Below are 21,524 nucleotides of genomic sequence, written 5' to 3' on the forward strand. Positions count from 1 at the left end.
GTTCCCATCTGCCTAGCACTGGAATGCAAGTGTATGCAACCACCTACTTTCTTTTATTACATGGATTTTTTTTGGGGGGGGGGTTGCATCAAACTCGTGTCATGCTTGCAAAGCAAGTACTTTAGCAACTGATTTTTCTCCCCAATTCCTAAACAAAAAAATTTAAACAGCAAAAAAGGGCTGAGTGTGTTCACATGAATGTGGTGCTGGGCTCAATCCCAGGACAACAAGTATGCACATGCATGAGTGTACACATGCATGAACGTGCATGCGTGTATATGTGCGTAAGGTGCCGGGTTCAATCCCAGGCACCACGAGTGTGCACATGCATGAGTGTGCTCATGAATGAGGTGCTGGGTTCAGTGCCAGACAGCATGAGGGAAAAAATTTTTAAAGTAGAAAAAGCATATATTTTTTAAAATTATTTATTTATTTATTTGAGAGTGACAGACACAGAGAGAAAGACAGATAGAGGGAGAGAGAGAAAATGGGCACGCCAGGGCTTCCAGCCTCTGCAAACGAACTCCAGATGCGTGCGCCTCCTTGTGCATCTGGCTAACGTGGGACCTGGGGACCTGAGCCTCGAACCAGGGTCCTTAGGCTTCACAGACAAGCGTTTAACCGCTAAGCCATCTCTCCAGCCCCAAAGCATATTTTTTTGTGTGTAAGAGTTCATATGTATGTGTGGGCATGTGTGCGTGTGGAAGCCACAGGTCCAGTGTCTTACTTGGTTGCTTCACCTCGGTCTTTGAGACAGGGCCTCTCACTGAACCTGGAGCTCACAACTGGACAAGCTGGGCAGCAAGTCCCTGAGATCTTCCCGTCTTTGCCCATGACTGGGATCACAGACACACATCATTATGCCGGCATTTTACGTGGGTGCTTGGCCTCCAAACTCAGGTCCTCATGCTTTTGCAGCAAGTACTTTATGCATTGAGACATCTCTCCAGTCCCAAGAAAATATTTTAATAGAGCTGCAGATAGTGTTGGCATTTTAACCCAAGTGTTATTACAAAAGATTCAAAAGTTAAAACCATTTAGAAAGTTCACCATAAAAAGAAGTTACAATATACATTGGGGATGTAGGTTAGTGCGAGAGTGTTTGCCTACCAAGTGTGAGGCTCCAGGTTCAGACCTCAGCACAAGAAAGTAAAGTGTGACGTAGGAGTCTTTTTTTTTTTTTTTTTTTTTTTTGAGACTCGGTCTCATGTATTCCAGGCTGGCCTTGAACTCACTATAGCCAAAGATGACCATGAACTTCTGAGCCTCTACCTTCCAAGTGCTAAGATGATCATATATGGTTTTCTCTTAGGTTTGTTTTTTTTTTTTTGTTGTTGTTGTTTTTTGTTTTTCGAGGTAGGGTCTCACTCTAGCCCAGGCTGACCTGGAATTCACTATGTAGACTCAGGGTGGCCTCAAACTCATGGTGATCCTCCTACCTCTGCCTCCTGAGTGCTGGGATTAAAGGCATGCAACACTATGCCTGGCTGGTTTTCTCTTAGTTTTTTTTCTCTTAGTTTGAATTGCCACTGTCACTGTCATAATCATCAAGTACAAAGAATAAAAGGAAAAAGGGAAGATTGGCCTGTCCTGTGTAAACCCTAGCCCTCTGAGTTTATACATGTCAAACATCTAGAAGAACAAGATTGACACAGATATGTCACTGTTTTATAGCAGGGGCTGGTTCTGAATGGTATGATTATGAATAATTTCATCTTCTTGCTTTTCTGTATTTTTAGATTGAGCCTGTATTATATGTTATAATACATTGGAATGTGGGTCTAAAAATTTGGGACAGATATTTTTAGAAGTTTTGGGATGAGGGAGGGTGGAGTGGAGAGAATCCACAGAGATAATAAGAGTGGTTAGTTACTGCTGCTCTGTTGGGAAGCTTATTGCTGCCAACTCAAGGAACATATCTGACCCCACCCTGTGCTTTCCTACAATGACAGTGACAGCTTTTGAACTCCTCTGTGCCAGTTGGGGACTCAGCATAGTGAGCAGAGCTAGAGTGTGTTCACAACAGTTTCTATTATTGGGGTTATCTTTGCTGTTCTGTATTGATTGACAGAGAGTTCTCCACCCAGAAAGTCTGATTTATTTTGGCAATTAGAAGAGGATTTTATGCAGCACTTATTATCTTAAAAAAAAAATATGCCTGGAGAACCTGTTCCTCCCCTTTCCCTCCCTTTTTAGCTGTTTGGGTTGGGCCCCAGTGAGCGTGCTGAATCTAAGGATTACTCAGAAAGCATGACCCAAGGGCTGGTTTTGTAAATGTTACCAAATCTCTTATTTAACCATTGCAAGGTCCCTCAGTCAGAGAGGAGGGATAGCAGTAAGTCCTGTGAGATATGGACAAACCCATGTCTTTTAGGCCTTTTTATTGGTTCATGGTTTGAAAGTATTTGAACAATGATATGGTACAAAGTAATTGAATTGTATGTTTTTTTTAAAGTTATCATTATGCAAATTATAGATCATTACAAGATATTTACAAGACACAAACACAAAGGAAAATCATACCTCATTCATTCTTCTATTAGCCATAGGTTACATGTTGGTTCTCTTCCACTTAGTCTTTTCAGAAAGTTTATGTGAGCTGACTATGCATTTCACTAAACATTATGCTAGGAGCATCTTGTGATATTTCAGATTTGTTTTCATCCTATTGCAGAGTGTCTTTCTGAAGCAAGGTAGGGGCATAATGGATTATTGATTGGTGTGGCTACAGCAGCTGATTGAAGCAGCCTTATCTCAACCTTTGGGTGTGTGTGTATATGTGTGTGTGTATGGAAATCTTGTTGCTATACTCAGATCTATTGATTATGCAATCTAGTACTTTAATTTGAGAAATGAGAAACATTCAAGCCAGGAGACTTGCCTTTTGCTCAACATTATATTATTTAATGGCCTGAAAATATTTCTACAGGGAATGACTATTCTTTGTCTTTTGCAAGAAACTAAAATGAGAATAGAATCAACATTTTTCTTTTTCTTTCTTTCTTTTATTTTTTGCTTTTTTGAGGTAGGGTTGCACTCTAGCCCAGGCTGACCTGGAACTCACTATGGAGTCTCAGGGTGGCCTTGAACTCATGGCAATCCTCCTACCTCTGCCTCCCTAGTGCTCGGATTAAAGGCGTGCACCACCATGCTTGGCCAACATATTTCTAAAAGAAACAGGATGTATTTCTTTCCATCCTAAAGTATAGAGGAAGAAGTCATGACTGTAGGCTGGTAGTTTTGTACTGAATCAGCCAGATTTATTTATTTTTCACTTGCCAGTTCATTGATTTGATAGTGACCTTTAAGTGGCTGTATTTTCTATTGACATATTACTGATGTATTACTTTTCTAATTGAAGTCACATAATAATTATTGTTTTTTCTTTGTAATCAAGAACTGATGGACAATGGTTAAGGAAAAACACTCTTCAGGGGAAAGGAGGAGGTGACAATTGAAGTTGTGATTTTTAAAATATTTTATTTTCAATTTATTTATTTGAGAGAGAGACATACAAAAATAGGCAGGGAGCGAGCGAGAGAGAGAGAGGGTGGGAGAGAATGGGCACATCAGGGCCTCCATTCACTACATACTAACTCCAGATGTGTGAGCCCCTTGTGCGTCTAGCTAACGTGGGTCGTGGGGAGTCGAACCTGGGTTCTTTGGCTTTGCAGGCAAGTGCCTTAATTGCTAAGCCATCTCTCCAGCCTGAAATTGTGATTTTTAAATCGCATGTTTAATACTGACACTTTCCAGTTGTTTTTGCTAAAAAAAAAAAAAAAAAAAAAAAGCGTCTTGGGAGTGTCTTCCACTGTATTTGAGAAAATAATTTCAGTGCCCAGGGATCTGTGTGTATAGCATGGTGTCTGTGTGTGCTACATGTACAGATACACACACCTTTATGCAATATACTTATGTGTCTGTGCAAATAGTCACACCTTGTACATGAGCTTGCCATTGTTGAGCCCCAGTGATTCTCTGGTTTCTGCTGCTTACAGGATTGGCATCACAGACATGTATGGCACTTGAAGCTGTTTATGTGGGTGCTAGGGAATCAAACTCAGACATTTTCAGAGCCCCTCAGATCCTCATGCTTGTATGGGAAGTACTCTTTCCCAGTGAGGCATCTCTTTAGCCAGGATTTTTTGTTGTTGTTCATTTTTATTTATTTATTTATTTGAGAGAGAGAGAAAGAGGCAGATAGAGAGAGAGAATGGGTATGCCAGGGCTTCCAGCCTCTGCAAATGAACTCCAGACGTGTGTGTCCCCTTGTGCATCTGGCTAATGTGGGTCCTGGAGAATCGAGCCTTGAACCGGGGTCCTTAGACTTCACAGGTGAGTGCTTTACCGCTAAGCCATCTCTCCAGACCTAGCCAGGATTTTTAAAAATATCTTTAAAATTTTTTATGTGTTTATTTGGGGGGGGGGGAGAAATAAAGAGGCAGAGAGAGAAAAAGAGAGAGAGAGATATCGAGAGAATGAATATGGGAGTACCAGGGCCTCCATTTGCTTAAAGGAACTCCAGATGTATGTGCTCCCTTGTGCATCTGGCTTATGTGTGTTCTGGGGAATTGAACCTGGGTCCTTTGACTTTCGCAGGCAAGTGCCTTAACCACTGAGCCATCTCTCCAGCCTGGATTTTAATTTTTTTTATTGATTAAATTGATGGCCTTAGAGATTGTCTAGAAAAATGAAATGGTAACATTGACAGCTTTGCTTTCAACCTTGGGAGGAACCGCGGGGACAGTTGTGAACAACACCAGCTTTGTTTGGCCCTGATGTGTAGGCAGCAAGGGCCTGTGAACATGGCATTTGGGGCTGCTGGCCATCCTGTGGCCTTGGAAGGTTCTCTGGAACTGCTGAGGTGCTTTGTGGAGGCCTGCTTCCTGTGTGAGCACCTATTGTGGAGCCCTCCTTTGAATGGGGGGCTTGTGAGGCACACAGTGTGCCTCTGAGCAATGTAAATCCACATTCCATTTGGGGTCAGACTGGCTGCGCCTGGTTAGAACTCTCTTGCAAAGAGATATTTTGAAGTTTCACTTATTTATAGTGGCCAGTGGAACATTAATATGCCTGTTAAATCTATTTTTAAAAATGAAAGGGAAGTCTCTGGTCTCTCAGTGTGTTTTCTGGATGCAAAGCATTTGTGTGGTGTATTTTGCTTCTGCTTGTTGCACTGGGAAGTGAATTTTAATGTCTTGCTAATTGGTCTGTGTTTCAAACTTGCATTTCTCTTCTGAAGAGTTTTCTTTATGCCTCAGCAAATCCCTGTTTTGGTTCTTTAGAAGACACACATATGTAAAGGAGTGACCCTAGACAATACTAAATGAAATTATGGCAGGATTTAAAATGGGCTAGTTGAACACTCTGGGAGGGCACAGTGATCTAGGCAGATAAGTTTTATTCCTGAGAATGGCCACATACTATTATTTGTCTTGACTTCCTTGGTGTTGATCATTTGCTTTCAGGCCAGGGCATAAGTCTGATTATAGGAGAGAGGGCTTAGGAGTCCCTTCCCGATGGATCTTGTCTGGATATATTGACCTGCAAACCCATACTTCCCCTGCACTCCGGCTTGTACACAGTTCTGGTAGGAAGTATTGGCCCCAACATCCAGGTTGTTTTTATTCTTCCAGCTTTCTGCTGCTGCTTCTACCATTCACCAAATGGAACTGGGAATGAAGCTCACTTAGTAGGGTGTTTACCTACCACACAGTAGGTCCCAGGTTCCATCCCAAGCAGAAGGATCAGAAGTTCAGTGATCTTTAGCTATATGGAGAAGTTCAAGCTCAGCCTGGGCTCTTGGCTATCTCAAAACCAAAACCAAAACCAAACTAAACCAAACCAAAACAAAAACTTACCAAATGAATTGATGAATTTGCTTCATTAAAGTGCTTTAAAGATATAGTGCAGTCAGTAAAGTGGGACCACAGTCCACTGTAACCCAAAGCCAAATTTGGTCTGGGGTTTTTATTACCATTACTGGGGGGGGGGGGTGGTGGTCAGGGCATGAAGGGGGTGGGGACAGGAGAATCCTTTGGGCTCACTGGCTGGCCAGGCTACCCTATATGGTCAGCTCCAGGTTGGTGAGAGATTCTGTTTTAAAAAGAGGTGAGTGGAGTACCTGAGGGTAACACTTAAGGTTGTCCCCTACCCTGCCCCCCACACCTGCACACATGCCTGTGCACACACACATATACATACAAACATTTTTCTTTTATACACAAACTTCTTGTGGGAATAACAATTTTTAATGTGTACTGTGGGGGCCCTTGGACATTTCTAATGCCTTTTGTGGAGTTCATGAGATGTTTTCTATTAGCAATCCTAAAGTGTTATTTGGCTTTTCCATTTTACTGCTTCTTTCTAAAGTCACCAGTAATATTACCTGAAATTTATTTTTGGTGTCTTTTCTACATGTAAGGAGGAATATTAAAATGGAAATAGAGAGCATGGCTTTTTGTCAAAAAAAAGTTTGAAACTTATAGTTTTCTCCAGAGACCTTAAAGCCTGTTAATGGATTCCTTAAAGTTTAGAATTCCCAGTTTTAATACAGAAGACTGTCTTGCATGGAACAGAACATAGATACTCATAAAATAAATGAAGGTTGATTCCTGACTTTGTCTTCACAAATTAAGTATCAGCATACGTTGATCACCTCACTGTTCGTAGGCAGTATTTGGAAACCTAGTCAAACACCATGCTGCCCCACAGTTAAATCCATCTGTTTGCATTTAAGCCATGTATACGACAATTGTCATTTTCACCTTTTAATGGAAACATTTGTTAGAACATTCTTTGGCATGTGACAGTTCTTTCCCCCTGAAAGAAAATCTTCTCTACAGTGTTTTGAAGGTTTGTGTTTTTAGAACGTTAGTACAAGTTATCAGCAATGTGTTTGCAGACATCGTTCATTTTACCTCAGTGCGCTAATCCAAAGTTACTGCTTGGTTCTCTCTCCCACGTCATCTTTGTCCTGCCATGTGTTTCTCTGTCCTCATGAGTGTCATGTTGTCATTTCATACGAACGCTGTGTGCCTTAGTCCCTCCTAAGCGCTGAGGGACACCTGGAGTCTCCTTCATGTGTAGTTCCCAGTGCAACCCACAGCAACTTAGGAGAATTTCATCATATGTAGTTACTCTCAAGATAGAGCTTGTTAGAAAACATCGTTCTAAACAGATTTTCTGTGTCATGTATACTATTCTCATTGATTTACTCCTCTTCTTGCAGTTGGGCAGATATGTTTTTGAAAAAAAAAAAAAGATTGAACCAGCACTGAAATACCTTGTGGATGAAATCTTTGAAAATACATTTAGTATAAGTTGGAGGAAGCATAGGGTTGTGTAAGAATGCACTGCACACTGCTTTTTCCAGAATGTTTTCTAATAGCCACTCAGCTCATCAAAGCCGAGGCAATAAAATAAATATGATTTAGTTGTGGGAGGGCTGATTAAAGGAACCATTTCAGTATCTTTCCGGCTGATCTGAAAAGAAGATGGGGACAGGTTCACCTTCGCTAACACCTGTCAGATTTCAGAGCTAGAAAAGAGACCACAGCTGGAAACCAAATTTAGACAGCGGGGCTTAGCTCGGTTGAAAGGTCTTAGGGAGACGGAGGTCTGTGGACCTTGTGTGGAGCTTCCTCAGCAGTGCCCAGTGTGGATTTGGTTTTAGCTAATCTGGTATAGTATTTCATGGCTCTGCCATTCGGCCTCCGGCCTTTATTTTAGAATCTTAGACAGTGCCTGACACAAAATGAGTGGGTTACGAATATCCATTCAACAGTGGTTGAATTTTGTGGGTCAGCTCCCTTTGCTTTATGTTATTTTATAATATGCCTTTCTGCGAAGTCCTTTTTGAACATTGTTATTACTACTTTTAGTAAGAGAAGAGACTTTCAAAGTTACTGTCATCCAAGTTCTTTAAAATGGACAGAATCTTGAAAGCCTTCATACCAAGGGTGGTTACTTCACAGTCTTCTCCTCAGTGAGGAACTTGCTGAGCCGCCCTCCTGCGAAGTGCTTTGGTGTCTGTGTTTAATCAGGGCACAGTGTTGGCCACAACTTTATTAGCTTTCAATTTGATTCCTGCATTTTGTTGTTGTTCCAATGTTTAGTCCTTGAGAGTAAATGTTAGTATGATGTATGTGCCTCATCTCCTTTAAAGTATTTGAGAAAATGCCTTGAAATTATTAAACCTTTGTCTTGGTAGGGGCCCATCAAAATTTTAAAGCCATTGTTCTTGTAGAGGACTGCCTAGAAGGGAGAAGTTTGATTCTTATTGAGGATCTTTGAAAGTCTTTTTTTTTTTTTGGTTTTTCGAGGTAGGGTCTCACTGTAGCCCAGGCTGACCTGGAATTCACTATGGAGTCTCAGGGTGGCTTCGAACTCACGGCAATCCTCCTACCTCTGCCTTGAAAGTCATTTTTTGATATGTTTAAAAATTTTATTATTTTATTTATTTACTTTTTCTTGAGAGAAAAGAGTGGGGAGGGAGGGAGAAAAGGGAAGGGAAGGGAAGGGAAGGAAAGAAGAGAGGAGAAAAGAGGAGAGAAGAGGAGAGGGGAGGAGAGAAGAGGAGAGAATGTGCATACCAGGGCCTCCAACCACTGAAAACACACTCTAGACACATGCACCATCTTGTGCATCTGGCTTACATGGATCCTGGGGAACTGAACTGAGGTCCTTTGCCTTTGCAGACCTTAACCACTAAGCCACCTCTATATCTCTTGTTGTTTTTTGAAGCAGGGTCTTATTGTAGCCGAGGCTGACTTTGAATTCACCCTGTAGCCCAGGCTGGTCTTAAACTCACGGTAATTCTTCTACCTCAGCCTCCCAAGTACTGGGATTAAAGATATAAGAGACCACACCTGGTTTACCTTTTAATTTTTGTACTGAATGTTTGTTGTAGCTAATCTTTAAAACCCACTAACCTATACATTTTGTTTTCAGCAGTTGCGTGTCTTGTGGAATCCTTAGATAGGATAATCAGCTCACTAAGAGCACTGGCTTTTTAGCATTACTTTCTTTGGGGGCATGTGTGTGTGTGTGTTTGTGCATGATGTGTATGGACGTGCATGTTCACATGTGTAAATGCAAGCACACATGCGCCATGTGTGGAGGCAAGAGAGCAGTTCTGGTGTCCCCCTTATTTGAGGCAGTGTCTTTCATTGTGTTGCTCACTGGTGTGTTGGCCAGGATGGCTTGGTTACAAAGCTTTGGGACAATTCTTTGTGTCCCTTCTTGCCCTAGGCATGTAGGGATTACAGACATCAGTGCTATAAGCTGTGACGCCTGACTTTCCCTGGCCTCAGGATCTGAACTGAGGTTCTCAGGCTCGTAGGTAAGTGTTTTATCCACTGAGCCATCTCCCCAGTCCCGACTGCCCTTACTTTCTACTTCTGGAGCAAATGACTTACTAGTTACTTTGTAAATGGGCCGATTCACCCTTCAAAGGGATGAAGTTCGGGCCAAGAGCCTCAACCAGTAAGTAGGCGGAGGGTGGGAGCTCTGTGCCTCTTCTTTCAGACCATTCTAGAAAGCAGGAACTTGTGCTCACAGCACACTGTTTTCCCTGCGAGGGATTGAGATGTACATTTCATTTAGAATGGATCTCCAGGTGGAAAAATGAAATAAATACATTTTAGCCACACGAAATGTGTTCGAGAACTGATTATCTGTACTCTATTTATCTGTAGATAAAGAAACAGATTTAAAAATTTAAAAATAAAAAGGGGGGGGGGTGTGTGGAGAGATGGTTTAGAAGTTAAGGTATTTGACTGCAAAGCCTAAGGACCCAGGGTCAATTCCCCAGTACCCACATAAGCCAGCTGCACAAGGGGGCACATGTGTCTGGCGTTTGTTTGCAGTGGCTAGAAGACCTGGTGTGTCCTCTCTCTCTCTATTCGCCTCTTTCTCCCTCTCTTAAATAAATAAATAATTAAAATATTTAAAAAAAAATAAAAAAGAGAAAGAGATGCAGGGCCCTGTGTAGAGCTCTGACAAACCAGCGGGGCCTGTTTGCAAGCTGCCGGCTCGGTCAGATGTGAGCTGGTGTGGGGGAGAGAGTGGGCCCTCTGACTTCCCATTTCTTTCCTTCCCCATGTAGTGGCCACAGGGTGGAAGAGACTTTCAAGGTAACTTCTACTCTCAGGCATGTTTTTTAGTTACTCTCATCTTTGGAAAAGGTATGTGGCAAAGTTAGCTTGGGTATGTGTGAGAAGGGCTTACATCTTTGGAATGTTTTCTTGGAGATGCTAAACTGTCTGCCTTAGGATATCAGGGAAGGGTGTGAGGTATACTCTGATATGAATAGACCTGGAGTCTACGGGTTCTGGTAGCTGTCTAATTATGTCCACAGACTCACTTAACCACTATTTAAAAACAAGGAACAAAAGCAAACGAACCTTTGGTTGGTAAACGTGTTTTTGTAGATAAGCCCCTTTCCTTTCAGTTAATGTTTGCAGAACTGAGCTGTTATTTATGTGAAATGTGGATTTGAGGCTGAGAGATTGTGTATATATAGTGATGTAATTTTTTCCCTTTTGCTTTTATGTTTATGTAAAAATTCGGGGTGTGTGGGGTGCTATGAAAGTAACCTCTATTAATGAGGACTCAGCTTCAAATTACAGATAGTCTTATATAAATACTTACATGTGTAATTTTTTTCCCCTCTTGAGAATAGGGCTTTTTAACCAAATAGTCGTATAACCAGGGGTTGGCACATTAAAAATTATACAAATCCCTTGAAAAGTATTCAAAGCTAAATTTCAAAATGCAAAGCCCCTGGATTCTTTCTTCACTATTGGGGATTGAACCCAGGACTTCATTGAGGATTCTAGGCAGTAGCTATCACCCCAGAAAAGTCAGGGAGGGGCTGACTAGCATTCCCTCCTTGCTCTTAAGAGCACAATGGATAGTTCTTTCCAATTTTTCACTTGTGTGTATGTGCACGCTTATGGAGGCCTGCCCCTGGATTCCCCTTCTCTGCCTCCTGAGCTCTGGAATTCCAGATAGCTTTCCATGCCCACCCAGCACTTGTGAGGGTTCTGCGGATTAGAACTCAGGTCTTCACACTTGTACAGCCAGGGCCTTATGCACTAAATTGCTGCGTACCCCGAGACATCTCTCCAGCCCAGCAGTTCCTTTTCACTTATTGCTTGAAGAGCGTGTCATTTATTTTAACATGGAATCTTGTTTTTTTTTTTTTAATAGAAGGGACTCTATTTATCTGTAGAGTTAAGTGTTCCCAGCTAAATTTCCTTTGCTTATAATTGGATGTAAAAAGCCAGAATGTTTTGAAGGTTAGTTTTGTTTTTTTTTTTTCAGACAACTGTGATTTTTTTTTTTTTTTTTTACCTCACTAATGAACACATATCAGACAAGAAGGCAAATTCCAGACTCTTTGTGCCTCAACCAACCAGCTGGGCACATACCTCCAGGTACTGCTCATGTCTCAAGAGGTTTTTCTGCATGAACAATTATCACCACTCCTTCTTTCATTCAAGTGGCAAGCCATGGCAAGAGTCTTTCTTGCACAGCTGTATAGAACTCAGCTGTAAAATTAGATTTCATTGGCGTAAAGACACAGCACCTACCAGCACTATGTGCTCAATATGTTTTTTTCTTTAACATTTGATTTAAATTTTTCGTCTTAGGCAGGAGGCTCAAGTTGTACTCAAGGAAGTAAAACCAACAGGTTTTTAGAGTGTTTTTGTTTTTAAAGCTTTAGTTTATTTGTATGAGGCAAGTATGATAGGGAATTAGTGTCTTGTAAGAATAGAAAAGAACGCTGAGGCCTACTCTATAATACTATAATTTTTTAAAAAGTTTTTGTTTACTTTTATTTATTTTGAGGGGGAGGAGAGGGAGAGAGAGAGAGAGGGAGGGAGGATGGGTGCACCAGGACCTCCAGCCACTGCAAATGAACTCCAGATGCATACACCACATTATGCGTCTGGCTTATGTGGGTACTGGGGAATCAAGCCTCAAACCAGGGTCCTTAGGCGTCACTGGCAAGTGCTAACTCGCTAAGCCATCTCTCTAACCGGATACTGTATTTTTATAAAAGAAAATGAATTGCCCAACTTCAGAGCCAATTATTGCCAGAGCCCAGCGTGGAACTCAGTTTCCAGTAGGCTGTGCTAGGGTATCCCCTTCCTCCCTCCCTCTGGCCATGCATCGTTCACTTTCTCCTTCTCTCCCTGTCTCCTTCCCTTTCTCTTTAATTCAATTTTCAAGCACACAGAGAGAAGCATCTTAACAGTACCCTACCTCTCCTCATGCTTGTCCAAACTGGAAGTACACAGAATCCCCCCCATTTGTGTGTGTGTGTCCCCAGTGGCTGCCTCACACTGGGTTCCTGATGCCGAGCCAGTGCCAGCAGGCTGGTGTAGTGTTCCTGGGAAGCCACGTTCTCAGTCACAGGAAAGTAATCACAACAGGTGTGCGGATGGAGGAGCAAATTTCTTTAGGTTTTCAGAGTAATGAGAATTGCAATGTTTCTGCTTTGTTTTAATATTTTTTTTATTTCCTGCTGATGCTCAAGGTGATAACTATTTCCAGAATTTCTAGGTCTGGAAACGTCAGTCAAGGGGTTTACTTATCAAAACCAGTCTTGGGTCACAAAGGTAAAGGGGGCTTTCAAATGGGAAAAATAGAGGAGTGAATGCGATTTTGATATCCCAGTCACCGGGAGCGTGTAGGGCAGTTCCTACTGGCTTCCTAGCTCCGTCAGCCTCTGCTTCCAGTTTTTCTGGAGCTTGCCAATAAAGCACAGGACGGAAGTGCACTTGAGGATGTTGACAGTCCTGTGTCTGACATTTATACATGGAGGTCGCCTGAATGGGAGAGGTTCTGGGCCATATGATTCTATGTGCAAAATTGACTTTTCTAGTTTTTTTTTTTCTCTTTTACTCCTGGCAGGACATAAGCAAATGTAAATTCGCTGTACAAGTGTCTGTCATAATAAATCAACTTACTCCAGGTTCTATTGGAAGTTCAGAAGCTAGTCTTGCAGTCCCTCATAAAACCTTAGCCAGCTTATGGTTATATTATTTTAAAGGAAAATACAGACTATAGCAATTCCTTAGTAATCTTCCAAATGCCTCTCCTCTATTCTAAATACAGCACAGCAAAACAAACCCATTTCCTGATGATTCACAAAGTGTATCAGAGGGCCATTTTGCCTAAAGATATAGTTTTTGCCGCCTTCCCAACCCAGATGAAAAATTATAGTTTTAGTGTTACATAGATAGCTATATTTCTCTAGTGTATATGTGCGTGTGTAGGCACACGTGCGTGCACGCATGCGTGCGCATGCGCACGCACACACACACACACACACACACACACACACACACACACACGCACCATGTTTTGTTAGACAGGGCCTCATGTAGCCCATACTGGCCTTGAACTCGCTGTGTAGTGAAGAATGCACTTGAACTTCTAATTCCTGCTGCCTCTGCTTCATAAGTGCTGAGATCGCAAGCATGCGCCACTATCCCCAGATTATGTGGTGGTGGCTCAAACTCAGGGCTTGATGCTTGCCAACAAGCACTAAACAGAGTCACATCTCCAGTGCCCCTTCTGGTGTAGTTCTGACAGTGTTCTCAAACTTGACTCACAGTGGAGCCTCACAATGATGAGTCAACTGTTTCTTTGATCATTTGTTTTGCTTGTTTAAATGGAGATTTACTGTGTTGTCTGGTCTGTGTTCCATCTACCTTGGTCCTGGGTAACTGGGACTATAGATACACACTGCCCACGTGGCCTTTTTTAGTAGGGAAAGACATTTTCATGAAGTCTGAACCAAGGTCTGATTTTATAGAACCTCCCTACCAACAGCCTCTTTAGACTGCAGGCTATGCGGGGTGCAGAACGATTGCATGCTGCTCAGATTGCTTGATACTGACCAGTTAATCTGCATTTTATTGGAAAAAGATTCTAGTTTTATGGAGCATGTGGAGTCATGGTTACTGTTAGTTGATGTGGTTAACTGTGGTGTTATGGACACTCAGGAGCCTGCTGGGATTATCTGCAAGTTGCTTTCTAGGTCCTTCTATTTGATGGGTTGAGAAAGTGCATTTGAAATGGAGCCATGGCAGCAAAAAGTTAAAACTGACAGTGTGGGTTTTGTGACCCACCCCAGGCTAGTGTAAAACTCAGGACACAGTTTTCTCAGGGTGTTGGTGAAGTGAGTGGGAGCCTGGCCTGGGCCTGGCTTCCATTGCCTAGGGGACCCATCTCTCTTTATGCAACCTGGCCCAGCTCCTGGAGTTCTGATGGGTTTACTTTGTTCCTCTTGGTGCTGTTAACATTTCTTCTTCTCTTGTCATCTGAAACTAATTTGTGTACTGTACTGCTAACTCACATCTTGAATTAATGTAAGGACATTTGGGTCATTGGCCCATTGAGTGAGCACCAGGACATTTTGTTACTAATTTGAAGGCCAGGTTCTCAGACTCAAGAACTCCCAACAGTGATTAGGGCCTTGGCTTTCAAGAACAGCATTCTTCCTTGTGTAAAATTGCTCTTTCTGGCCTTAAGAGACAAATCAACGGGTCTCTCTCTTGTAAATCAGGGTTTTCATGAATTTGGCCTGTATGTTTCTGTATGTTTGGCTGAGGCCAAACACCATGGAAAACTCCTGGAGCAGAGCAAGCAAAGAAAGGGGAAAAGGTAATAAGTCAATTGCCTAGAGAAATGTAAAAACTGAAGACCCTTTGTGATACGATTTTTAAGTGAGGTTTTCTTTAAAAGCTTTGAGGACATATTCCAAAGAAAGTAAACGTCTTACTAACAGTGCAGAGCTGTTTGCTTCATTTCTAGAGTGCTTAGTCCCTACCTGCCCTTGTCTTGATGGTGGGGCTGGGACTGGCTAGCAGTGGGCGGGGAGGGGGGGTGTGGGGGGCGTGCAAGGGACAGGCAATGTGAAGACAGGCCACGTGACATCGGTCCCCTTTATTCAGAACAGAACTGGCTGGGTATGAAGCACTGTGGTTTTAGTGTTCAGATGCGTGGTTGGTGGAGAGGTTTAGGAAGGGTCTGTGGTTGTTACCAAATTCTTTGAGATGGCCCTCCGCATAAAAGTGAAAGAGAATAGGGGAGATCCTTGAAGCTCTGTGTTTACGAGGCGTGAGGTTCAGAGGATTAGAAAAGCGCACTGTAAAGTTAATCTAGTTTTCTTTTTAATTTTCCTGATTAGTTGTGTAGCACACTTCCCTTTCTTTGTAAAGGTCTCATGAATGGATTCATTGTGGGATCTCTGTGTCGTGTGGGAAGACCTTGTGAATATGGTGTTGCCTTGACTAAAATGCATGAGTCCTAAAGTAGCTTTGGGTTGTTCAAATACACATCTGTGTAGGGCGGAAGGAACCCAGGCCAAGAAAATGAACGTTTTGTCAGTACAGCTGCTCCTGAGACTGGCTGAGGCGAGCATCAGTATGGCTTCATCATCATAAGAGCACACAGCTTGTCCCTTAGCCTCCTCAAAAAAGCTGACGATAGGGCTGGAGAGATGGCTTATCAGTTAAGTGCTTGCCTGTGAAGCCTAAGGACCCCGGTTCAAGGCTCACCGGATGCACAAGGGGGCACGCACATCTGGAGTTCGTCTGCAGTGGCTGGAGGCCCTGGCACCCCCATTCTCTCCCTCCCTCTCTCTCTCTCTCTCTCTCTCTTTCTCTCTCTGTCACTCTCAAATAAATAAAAATAATAAAAATTTTTTTTTAAAAAGCTGACGATAAAGGAAGTGGTCAAGGAGGACAGTAAGAGGCTTGTGGGAGAGAGAGCCTCTGAGTCCTGCTCCAGAGACTGTTCCTCTCTGTTGTACACATTAACTGACAGCTGGGCTTCTCCAACTGGAGAACATTTAAGAACTGAGATTTAGGGTATGGCCCTGAGGTTTGAGGGAAAGTGGTTTAGTGGTACTGCTGAGGAGAGAGAGGAGAGAGAGCTCTAAGTATAAAACCTTGACAAAGCTAATTGGGTTGGCACATGCCTGTAAGAAAGATCACAAGTTCGAGGTCAGCTTGGACTACATAGCCAGAATCTCAGTATACACAGATGCACAGCTACACACACACACACACACACACACACACACACATACAAACACACACACACACAACCTCAAAGTAGGAATGTATTTCTTTGGCTATCTAAGGTTAGAGTGTTACAGAAACTCCCAGGTACAACCACTTGTTATGACTAAGCTTGCTGGTGTGAACAATGGCCATTATTACCACTGAACGGTGACTACTCATGGTAAGCCTACCCAGACCTCCCGGGCTGACGAAACCTCCTTGAATCGTCAGTGGTTTTGCTCCGGAATGCTCCCAATTTACAGCCTGGATATTTGACTTCCATCTGTATTTGGTAAGCTGGCTGCTGTTTTTCTCCTTTACCATTGGGTAGATAATCAAGGAGACATTACTGCTTATCCTGAATTTTATATTTTTCGTTCTTTGATTGTTCTTCCCTTTCTCTTGTTCTTTCTGTGGTCTGGTGCTAGGTCATTTCTGTTCTGTGGCAATTTTCATGGACAGCTTGATAGGTTGTTGCCTTGTGAAGTAGCTGGGCATTGCAAGCCTGGCATTTGTGAACTGCTTTTGGTCTATATGGCTTGCATTATATCTATATGGCAAATTATAGTATCTCGTGTGTGTTTGTGTAGCATAGATTCCACTGTTTTTGAAAGTTGTTTTGTTGGCTGCATGGAAGCCCAGTCTAGTTGAATCTTGTTACCTTGTACTCTATTGAGGGTACACTGAATTACACCTCTGGTAAACATGAGGATTTATGAAACTGGCAAGCTGGTAGCCCAAGGAAAGAAAAAGAACAATAACTTTGGTCACAGGTGTGGGGGACTAGGCGGGGTTCACAGTGGCCTCCCATCACTTTCTTGGTCCGTCCTCTTTCTCCGTGATGGACGGCATGCCTGGTGGGTGGCATAAGGCATGTGTGGTGTTCGTGAGTGAGCTTGTCCACACGGATGGCTTTCTTATTAGTCTTCCTCTCCCTCGCTGTGTTCCCAGCAGTCTGCATCAACTGCTGAACAATGTGTGACGTGGATAATCCATCATGTAGTAGGGAGAAAATAATAAGGGCATTTACCTATCTAGGTCTTTTTATTTTTGAGACCGGGTCTTATATCACAGGTGGGACTTGAACTTGCTATATAGTCATAGCTGAGTTTGAACTTGAACTTCTGATCTTTTCTTTCACCTCTGCTGAGTGCTGGAGTTGCATATGTGTACCACCATGTCTGGTTTATGCAGTGCTGGGATGGAAGCCAGGGTTAGGTGGGTCAGGTGCACGCTAGGTAAGACTCTGCCAGCTGAGCGGCATCCCCGGTTCCCTCATTTGTAGTTGGTGAAAGCAAGTGTAACGGTCTCCTTATGGCAATGGATGTGGTTTCTTTGTGGGTAAAATGCAATACTTAGATGTTTGTGCCACTCATGATTACTCCCCATTCTCTCTCTTATTTGGCATCTGCAAGTCTCTGTGAGGGCTTGGGCTTTGGCGTCCACAGGCCTTATCCCTTGCAGAATCTGGAGTGGAATACCCTACTTTCAACTTGACAACCATGCTTAAGAGTGCTTTGAGGGCTGGAGAGATGGCTTAGCCGTTAAGACACTTGCCTGCAAAGCCTAAGGACCTTTGTTTGATTCTCCAGATCCCACATAAGCCAGATGCATAAAGGTGAGGCAAGTTCAAGGTCACACATGCCCACTAGGTGGCACAAGCATCTGGAGTTCAGTTGCATTGTTTGAGGCCCTGGTGTGCCAATTCTCTCTCTCTTTCTCTCCCTCTCTTTCTTAAAAAGAAAGAAAGGAAGAAGGAAGGAAGGAAGGAAGGAAGGAAGGAAGGAAGGAAGGAAGGAAGGAAGGAAGGAAGGAAGGAAGGAAGGAGACGGAAAGAAAGAAAGAAAGAAAGAAAGAAAGAAAGAAAGAAAGAAAGAAAGAAAGAAAGTGCCTTGATAGCTGTTGATGGCAGGTTCCATTCAACTGGATGGTGTTGAGGTTTTGTTTGGTTGTGGTGACAGGGGATGAGGAATATCTGAATTTTGTATCTATTCAGAACTATCTTCAATGCAGTCTCCTCACCTGCTACTTCTACAACCTACATAAAAAATTGTGATATATTGCAGGAGGGAAATAATGCTGTGACTTGGATTTGAGACTCGTACTCCAATTTCAGCAATGTTCGTTAGCTGAGGGGACCATGTAGACAGGTGTAAATGCCTTCAGCCCTAAGCAAGTTCCCGATCACCCTCTCTCTCTAACCTCCCATACCTTTACATCATTTTCTCATGTTCTGCCCCAATGATTGGAGTTACAGAGTTACAGTTAAACCTAGGGAGCAGGCTTTGACATTGGTTTACTCTGATACCCTGTTGAGCGATAAGAGAACAGGTTTCATATGATTTGGGAGGTGACCAGACTGTGCTACCACAGTAGGAGGGAGCCAAGGGGACAGGAGAGAAGGCCACCGCCGCTCTCTGTATCACCACGGCCAGCGCTGTGAGCGGAGAGAGGGTCTGCGGAAGTGAGCCGAGGGCTCCCGCACTGAGAGCCCTAGAGCCCGTTGTGGTCTGGGAGCCATCTGCACTTCTCGAGAGCATCCGAGCTGAGGAGGTATGGGACCCAGTTGGTAAAAGCACTTCCTGTATAAACGCAAGGACCTGAAGTTGATCCCCAAAACCCATGTAAAAAAGCTGGAACTGGGTGTGGTGGTACACGCCCTTAACCCCAGCACTCGGCACAGAGGTAGGAGGATCGCTTTGAGACAGAGGCTAGCCTGGAATACAGAGTGAGTTCAAGGTCAGCCTGGGCTACAATAAGATCCTACAACAAGAAAAATAAAAAATAAAAAACTTAAAAACGACAAAAGAAAGCTGGGTGTGGTGGTATGTCCTGAATTTTGTGGAGATGGAGTCAGGTGGATCCCTGGGCAGCACCAGCCAGTCTAATCTATTTGGCAAGCTCTGGGCCTATGAAAGACCTTGACTCAAACAAGGTGGATGGTGTTCCTGAGGAACAACATCTGAGATTATCTCCTTGCCTACACACACACACACACACACACACACACACAAAGCAATCAAATAAAACACAACACTTAAGAAATAGGCCTGTGCAGTGTTGTCCGTTTGTGAAAATGTAAGCATTCTTTTTTCTTGCATGAGTAGAATTAAGTACATTAGAAATAAAACTGAAATGGGTGTTAACACTCTTTCTTCATCAGTTCACTTGATTCAAAGTCAGTTGTGTCATGGTAATATCTGTAGAGTAATCTTGGCTTTATGTGGAAGACTCTTTGCTTCATCAGGATAAGCCACTGGTCTACGGGCTGTACTTTTATTTCCTTAGGAGCTGATTAATTACCTCATAAAGCAGCATGATGGTACTATTAACACTGAATTATAAGACCACTTACTATGGAATGTGCTTCCCTTCTTGGGACAAGACTTCCTTGTTTGGTGCTTAAATAATTACTTTCTCCAAATGGGGTATAATGAATAGTGTAAACTTTTCCCTATTTAAAATAAAGTTTGTGATCTCTTGGGTGGTCTTTACATATCATTTGACATTTCCCGGGAAGGGTTTTCTTGTGGCTAGGGTAGAGGGAGGGAGGCCTCTGTAATATTCAGAATAAAGATGTTACCTTCTTGTTAGACCTATCTGTAAGACAGATCCAAGACAGTCATTAAGGGATTTGTTCTACTATTCACATTGGTCAAATAGCATTAAATTGGAAACCTTAAGGGATTTAAAAAAATTGTGTGTGTGTGTGACAGAGAGAAAGAGAGAGAGACACACACAGAGACAGAGACACAGAGAGGATGGTGTGGTTGTAGCTTATGTATGCATAGTAAATGCACGTGTGTCGTGGGGTGAGTATGTGTGTGGAGACCAAAGTGGGATATTGGCTATCTCTTCTGCATTGTTTCCATGAGATGGAGCCACTCACTGAACCTGGGTCAGTCGGGCTGGCCAGGGAGCCCGCCATTCTCCTGGCTCTGCCTCCACTCAGGACTGGAGTGACAGGAGTGTGTGACTATGCCTGGCTTTTTATATGAGTGTTGGAGATTGAACTCAGTGCCTTATGCTTGCCAGAATGCACTTTCACCCACTTAACCACCTCCCAACCCCCAAGGACATGTGTGTGTGTGTGTGTATGTGTGTGTGTGTGTGTGATCTGAACTCAGGGCTTATACTTGCTAGGGAAGCATTCTTATCACTGAGCTAATTTCTCAACCCAGCACTTTTAGAATGAATGGTAAAAACTGACTATGAAATAATGGCAATTTACATTTTCAATTGTGGGTATTTTTGTTGTTATTGTTAGGTTTTGAAACAGGGTCTCATGTAGCTCAAGTTTGCCTCAAATTAACTGTGTAGCAGAGGATGACCTAGAACTTAAGATCCTCCTGCCTCCCCCTGCTGAGTGCTGGGATTACAGATGTATGTCACAATGGTCAGTTCAGGTGGTGCTGGGGATTGAACTCAGGGCCTCATGTATGCTAAGCAGGCGCTCCAACTATTGAACCACATCTCCAGTCCTACTTTGTTCATTTTCTAAAACTTTTTATGTCACAAATGTACAATACTTATTTTTACATGTACATTTGTAGCAAGTATGGTGTGCTATGTAGTATGTAGTCGTGTGTGTGCAGATCCGTGTGCCCCATGTGTGTGCATGTGGAGGTTCATGGAGGACATCGAATGTCTTCCCCCATGGCCTACCTGCATAGTGCCACAAGATCCTTGGGGCTGCAGTTTTTGCAAGCCCCCGGTGATTCTCTGATCTCTCTTCCCCTTCAGTGCTGGATTTAGTCACATGCATGGCTGCACTCAGCTATTTATGTTGGGGTTGGGGAATTGAACTCTCAAACCCTTTCAGGCCCCCATGTTTGTGTAGCAAGTGCTCTTAACCACTGAGCCATCTCCCCAGTCTTTTCTTAATAATTTCTTAAGGAACAAGTTATAATCCTCAATAGAAATTTACTGTTAATTTTTCTCTTTCTGAACTTTTTTTTTTTTTTTTTTTTTTTTTTGAGATAGGGTCTCACTTATGCCCAGGCAGACTTGGAACTCTGTAGTCTCAGGCTGGCTTTGAACTCACAGTGATCCTCCTACCTCTGCTTTCCAAGTGCTGTGGTTCAGGCTGTGTACCACCAGGCCTGGCTCTTCTTGAACTTTTATAAAGCTAAATACAACAGGAAGTAAACACTGTTCTGAAAAGAACATAGGCTCTGTGTTATTTTGAAAATGTGTATGAATTTCATATATTCTTTGGAAACCATGGACTCTGCCTTTGAGTCCAACTTCACAGGGTGTCTTGGGTATGCCAAGATGCATGAGTGCTCAAAACTTGACCAAGTGGAAATGATGTTCATATGCAACAAATTCAAGTCAAATCTAAGAAATAACGAGGGAGAAATACTTAGAACATGTAATTACCAAGTGAAAGGCTAAGTCATAAATTGCGACAGTTGCAGTATATATGTGGTCAACATT

The 21,524-nt window shown here is 42.9% G+C and overlaps 1 protein-coding gene across 3 annotated transcripts in view; it reads left to right on the forward strand.

Moving 5' to 3' along the window:
• The window catches only part of Fndc3b (fibronectin type III domain containing 3B), a 383,188-nt gene that overhangs the window by 69,257 nt on the left and 292,407 nt on the right, over positions 1-21,524 (forward strand). Inside the window, exon 1 of one of the 3 annotated variants that reach the window (XM_045161236.1) lies at positions 18,623-18,638. The exons of 1 other annotated variant lie outside the window; for it this stretch is intronic. The gene's annotated coding sequence lies outside the window, so the exon portion shown is untranslated. Of the gene's footprint in view, positions 1-18,622; positions 18,639-21,524 lie in introns of those variants that run through there. One more of the 3 variants, XM_004652339.2, reaches the window with a different exon arrangement.

This window comes from Jaculus jaculus, chromosome 11, assembly GCF_020740685.1.
Source record: "Jaculus jaculus isolate mJacJac1 chromosome 11, mJacJac1.mat.Y.cur, whole genome shotgun sequence".
Taxonomy (NCBI): Eukaryota; Metazoa; Chordata; class Mammalia; order Rodentia; family Dipodidae; genus Jaculus; species Jaculus jaculus.